Below are 7,087 nucleotides of genomic sequence, written 5' to 3' on the forward strand. Positions count from 1 at the left end.
CCCCAATTCTAAGATTCAACTTCCCCTGGATAGGAGTAGAATTGGTTTTAAGTCCTTCAAATGCCAAACCTGATACAATTGGTGTTCCCAATCGATCGGATGGAATTTTTAGTCTTTCAACAGTATCTGCTGATACAACATTATCTATGGACCTTGGATCAAAGAGTATCAAAACTCGTTGATTGTTGAGTGTCCCCCAACCCTTTAAGAGTTGTCTTTTCTTCTCATTTGAATGAGTGCTAGCTGGCACATCCAGAATAGAATTTGAGGATGGCAGAGGAGGATCTTTAACCACATTTTCTTCCTTTCTTTTGTGAGGACAATCAAGCTTCATATGTCCTAACTCACCACAAAGAAAGCACCTTCCTTCCTCTTTGTACTTTTGTATCTCAGAGGGTAAGAGATACTTGCACTTCTTCTTGTTACCCTCTCACTTTGAATATTGGTCATGAGTGAAGATAGGTCTTCTTTGATTAGTCATGTCTCTTGGTTGATCATAGAGCTGCTCTTGTCTAGCTCTATAAGAACTCATCTCCAACTTTTGAGATATACCAGGTGTATGCAAACTTTCAGCTATGATGGTAGACTCTATCATGCGAGATAAGGTTTCATGTGGATACAACTTCATGGTTCTGTGTAAATGAGGGAGTAGGCCAGCTTCAAACTTCCTTTTCTTCTCTTCATTGCTAATCTCCATGAAAGGAGTAACCTTGAGAAGAGTAGACCAAAACTTGTCCACATAACTAGTGACCTTCTCATGCTCTTCCTGGCCTAGCCAATCCTACTCCTTCTTGACATCATTCTCAAAATCAAGAGGCAAGAACTGAGCATAAAACTTCTTCTTGAAATTTTCCCAAGTTGTAGGCTTCCTTCCCTCCAAAATGAGAGTCAACCACCAATTGCTAGCGGGGTCTTTCAAGTGCATGCCTACATACCTAAGCTTGGAATTTTCTGAGAAATTGCCATAAGAATAAGCAACTTCAAATTTCATGACAAAGGCTAATGCCTTAGAATGATCTTTCTTACTGGAGTAAGAGTCAAACTTTATGTCCTTATCCCCAGACTTGAAAGTCTTGGTCTTCTTAAGCGTGCTCCTCTTATGGTCCCTCTTTGTCTGTTTGCGGATTGCACGAGACTTAGAACTAAGAGAGTAGAAACTAGAAGACGATGAGGAGGAGGAGGAACTTGAGTAATCAGGGGAGTAGCTGGTTGCTGAGGGAGATGACTCCCTCCTTATCTGCCTCACTCAAGGTGAGGTCTTTTTACTCTTCTTATTGACATGAGAGTCCTTCTTCCTTCTAGGAAGCTTCTCTGTCATTAGATGCTTTGCACCTTCAAGATTTGGTCCTTCATAAGTAGCTTCTTCCCTTCCCTTAAGCTATCAATCAATTGATATACTTTGGGAATTTCCAACAAGCTACAGTACTCTATCAATTGAGCCTGTAATTGCTCACTTGTAGGTGCTTCATCAGTTCTTTACCTTCTTCTTGCAAGGACCACCTTTACTTTGAATATTATGGTATACGAGACATGCTTGACTTTCTTGTATACTTACAATATATATGGTGAATATTATGTTGGCGTAGAGAGAGAACAGATGAGAGAAAAGAAAGATGTAGAGAGATATATATAGAGACAACACACTAGGGACTGGAAGATGGGCCAGTCCCCCCCTTGTGGAGTTATATTATTGACAAGGAGCAAGCTCCTCTATTACACATAAACTAGTTCTTACTTGTAGATCTTGGAGACAAGATCATGGTTCCTTGCGCGGTATACAACTGGCTAACACTTGCACAACTTGGAAGTTGGCACCTTTTGATCCTTCTTGAGTCTCCTTCTCTCCTACACAATATGTGTAGGGCTCTCCTCTTGGCGCTTGATTTTAGCAAAGCTTCCGCAACACTTGCACCTTCTCTTCTCCTCTTGGAATTTGATTTTAGCAGAGCTTCCGCAGTACTTGCACCTTCTCTTCTCCTCTTGGAACTTGATTTCAGCAAAGCTTTTGCAGCATTTGATTCAATAGAGCTTCCACAATACTTGCACCTTCTCTTCTCCTCTTGGATGCATGCAAAGTGATGCTTCCTTCACCTCTCGCACACCCAATGAGAGCCTTCTCTTTTATAGTCTTTCAAGAGCTTCTCTTCTTGGAGAAAGAGTTGAGTTGATCTCCATGCAAGATGTGGCTGTTCCACAACCTACTCTGCAGTACCAATTTCGAGATATCTCTCTGTGTGTTGCTCAGATGAAAAAACTTTCGATACAAAAGTTGTAGATCTCGTTGTTTTCGATATCCCGCATGAGCCGTTTTTTGAGATCGCATTTCTATTGCAAGATATTTTAAAAATGGATTCACCATGTCTTTCTTTAAAAAAACAGCTTCTCAAACTTGTACTCTTAACTTGTGGTCCATGCAACCACCTTAAGGAGAGTTCATTAAATTGTCTAGGGCCTCAACCTTAAGATTGACTTCCACAAAAAATATTGTGTCATTTTAGACCTTAGAAAGAGAAAATCGCTTCTCTCCTCACTTCTAGAGGATCATGTCTCTCGTCTTTCTTAGTGACAGAATTATCTCTCTTGTCTTTCTTAATGAAAGAAAAGACCTTAAACCTTGCCTTGTAAGGGAGGGGATGACCCCAAATGAATGCAATGCTCATTACACACAAGTAAACGTTCCCAAGCATCCCCGGATGCATACATAAATACATATACACAATGGTAATGCACTTCCTCTTCTTAGAACTTAATCCATCTTCATTTATGTGTAACTCTTTAATTCTTGTGTACACTCTTACACTTGATAGACACTTCTTTCCCCTTCATAACTTGTACTACTTGTACCAAATATCCCCGTCACAGTGCTCTGATCACCCCATTAAGTGATGCACTAGGAATACTAGTCTCTAAATGGTCCCATGGCCATGCTAGATAATCATCAACACTTAAAGAAAAGTGAGTCATTAATTTATTGGCATAAATTTATTAAATAGAGAATGCATAATAAGCAATCAATTTAGTGACACATGGTCAGTGGAGGTTCACGAAAATAAGAAAAGAAAGAGCTAGAATTTGTTTGTAGATGCTCAAGAGCAGGACACGTGGGATGCTTGGTGCACTGACAACCTCTTGTTTGTTCAATTAGCAACCCACTGGAAGTTGGTAGATAGAGTATTCTTCACAACATACACTATTGAAACCATCAGAAGTTGGCATTATTATGATGATGGCAAAACAATGATCCTCATAAGAATGAGTTTTAATACCTTCAGAACAGAATATCTTCCCCTCTATAGTGGTTTTCTTTAAGGCATATATGTTCTCATGAGACAAATATTTACAACTAGCATGGGGAAGGGGGGGTGGATTCATCATAGCTTTTCATCAATATGAATTTATCTTGTGTTCACATTAAAATCTGACAACTTCCAAGTTTGAGGATTATAGGCAACACAGGTGCTTTTATCGGGTGAGGAAAAGCATTCATAGTTGTTCCCTCTCCTTCCAATTTTATTAACATTTCCCTTTAGGGCATATACTAGTAAAATGGTGCATGGCAAGGCGGTGCATGGCTCCAAAAAATTAGCCACACTTTACTCAAGTTAAGTAGCTCACTATCTTGAGTAAAGTGGCCCACTTTATGAGTTAAGAGTTGTGGATCTTGGCAAAAAAATGAGTCCTTAAAACTAGGCATTGGCTACAGATTAGAAGTCTTGGAGGAGGGTAATCAAAAGGTTGCTCAATTCACTCAACCTTGTAAATTATCATGGATAGTGGTCAAAATAGAAGTGGTACAATGGTGTAGTAGTAAATCACATCTTAGTATGGATAACACCCCCCTCTCTACATAGAAGGCAAGAATATAAGCTAATCATTATCTTCCACTCATGTTAGGAAGCTATTGTTAAGGTGTAGACCTGACTTTAGCCACATTTGCAAAATCTAGGGCATTGAATTGTTAGATGTTGAGATTGAGGGGGCACTTGTTCATCTTTGGAACATTAGGGCTCCTCTCAAAGATAGAGTATTTGACTAGAAACTCATTTTAGGTGTTCTTTTTATATGTTAAAAATTAAAAAATAAAGGTATTTTAGATGGCCTGTGTCTGTGGAGGAGTGGAAATCCATTCACACTTGTTCTAGGATGGTTTCCCTACCCCCCACATTTGGAGGGAGGTTCTTCCCAAATTGATTCAATGGGGATTAACTGTTCACAACCCAAACTTTTACATCACAGCCCAAAAACTTTTGTTGTTAACATAACTAGGTGATTTACACTACGTGAGATATGGTAGGCATGCGTTAAAATCCTCTTAACAGAAGGAGATGGGCAAGTTGTTTAGGCTACAATATGGCCAAAAGTTTGTTGGTATCTTAGGGGACTTTGTAAAGAGAATCACTTTAGCAATAATGAAATAAGTTAGCTACCCAAATGGCTTCTAATTTTGTAACCCATAGATTCTTTTTTGACACCGTTAATAATAATACACTACTTAGTCACCTCCAAAAAAGAAGTCCGTTATTTTAGGTTAATGCATACTATACCATCAAATGGCCACCTCATAGCTTGATACTAGACAAATTCTCTCCATCATTTCCTGCAATTAGAGATGTAGGAGAGGAGATATCATCATCATCATCATGATTCACCATTATCATCAATCATATCATCATTTTTACCAATAGCATTTCTACAAGTCTCAATGTAAGAGAGATGGTCTTGCAATCGATAGCTCCCCTTTGCATTTAATCAAATATCAATAAAGTGAAGACAGAGTCATTATCGGATATAGTACTTTAAAGATCCCTCGATGTGGTAGGATAATTACAACAGTAAGTTAGTTTGCCCTGATATATCTCATCATGACGTATTCAACCTCTACAAAACATGAAATCTTATGAGCTATCATAGAGACATGGCTTTTGCAAAGGTGTCTAGATTTCAAGCACAAAGTGATAGCAGAGGCCTTGTGGTTGGATTGCCAATACAATCCAACCTAGGTTTTTAAAGAGCTTAGAAAAACAAAACAGCATCAATACTTGAATTGAACAAAGCAAAGCCTCAAGAGGAGAAAGGAGCTATCTTTTGAGAGGAGACTGCTCATGTTGTGGGAATTTTGAAGGCTTGTGCAAAGAAATCCAATCTATTCAAGGGCACAAGGCTACATGAGGACATTTGCAAATGATGCTTACTTGAAAGAAGCCCCTATGCTACAAGCACTTTAATAAGCTATGTATGCAAAATGTGGTGCTCTTGCAAAAGCACAACAAGTACCTGACAAAGGTATTGTTCATGGATAGATTCTCATGACTTGCACTGATTGTAGGATATGCACTAAATGGCCATGATGATGAAGCTCTAAAATGCTTTGATAAGATGCAACACAAAGGTCACTTTCCACATTTAGTCACCTTTACACGTGCATTGAAAGCCTAAACTTGTGTAGAAGCACTCGATAAGGGTGAATGAATTTGTGATGATATTGTCATATCAAATTTTTTGGAGAAATATGTTGTACCTGTCGGTAATGCTTTGGTGAACATGTATACCACTTGTGGTGCGTTGGGAAAAACACAAGGAGTGTTGCTTGACCAAAATATTTCCTCAAAAAATGGGGACATGGTAAAACTTTTGCAAACGAACTCCAAAGCTATTGGAGATTACATTTTTAGAACCTACTCTCCAAGAGCTTTCTATTGATATATGGATTGTTAGGGCTTGGAAGTGGAACAATGAAGTTATAACAAAGATTCATTTTTGCTTAGGAAATATTACCGTTGCATTTTTGCAAACGACACACATTGATAAAAATCTCATTCAAAAATTTTCAAAGGTATGCTTTTGGGGGGGCGGGTGTGGGATAGAGGAGGGTGAGGGGTGGGAAGGGGATGGATGGATGGGGGAAAGGTGGGGGAGGGGAGTCAATAATTAGACTCAATTCTCTCTCTCTCTCTCTCTCTCTCTCTCTCTCTCTCTCTCTCTCTCTCTCTCTCTCTCTCTCTCTCTCTCTCTCTCTCTCTCTCTCTCTCTCTCTCTCTCTCTCTCTCTCTCTCTCTCTCTCTCTCTCTCTCTCTCTCTCTCTCTCTCTCTCTCTCTCTCTCTCTCTCTCTCTCTCTCTCACAGCTATAACATGACATTCCTATTGAGAAATAGACAAATGATGTATGCTCTAGGAAGAGCTGTCCTGAATCCCATATGCATAGTGAGGAGAGTGGAGAAGCTGAAAAGCTATAAAGACATGTACTTGGTTCACTTGGACAATTCAAGATTGTGTTTATGAGTCCAAGCCTACATCTTGGAACCTAATTCACTTAAGCAACAATTTGTCTTCTTGTTTATGTCACTATGAGTCTTGTTACTGACTTCCATCCTCCATAGTCAGTGCCATGCTCTAGATCCATATTCTTTTTCATGGTATTAGAGCCCATTTGGGCATGTCACTAATCCTCTAGCTTCATTTCACTCTTACATAGATCAACTTGAGCTCAGATTAACTCAGGACAAGTTTGGAACCCCAGTTCCTACTCCTTCTTAATGCCTTGCTTGGCAGCCATAGCCAGACTGCACCTACCTTTAGTTGAGCATTCAAATCTCACCATATAGGCTATATCAGCCCTTGCTTGCTTCACCAAATTTGCTTCTTAGCTAAAGGCTCCCTCCTATCACATCAAACGCCGATATTACCCTCTACAAGATGCGGCATTATCCATAGACTGAAAACAGCGTAGTTCAGAATACTGAAATAGTCAATGTGATTGTGCGCATAGCACGAGGTGCAATTGAGGTGACCACAATAGGGCAATTGAAGCCCAGTACTTAAGCTTTCTTTCCATTAAAAAATATCTGGAAATGATGATGTATGCAACCCACATAGATTGAAAAACCAAGCCCCTATCCTGGAACCCTAATTAGCAACCATAGCTAAAGCTTGGAAACTTGATTTCCTCCTCACTGAAGCCTCTACAAATCAAACCTACTCAGATTCCAACAAGATTTTCTCTCCAAGCCAATGGGAAAAAGGTTCAAGAAGAAGATTAAGCATCAATGCCCAACATTGAGCTCCAATAGAGTATATCCTTGATAATCA

Source organism: Lygodium microphyllum, chromosome 21 (assembly GCF_053477565.2).
Source record: "Lygodium microphyllum isolate KBCC chromosome 21, Lygodium_microphyllum_v1.1.10, whole genome shotgun sequence".
NCBI classification, from domain to species: Eukaryota; Viridiplantae; Streptophyta; class Polypodiopsida; order Schizaeales; family Lygodiaceae; genus Lygodium; species Lygodium microphyllum.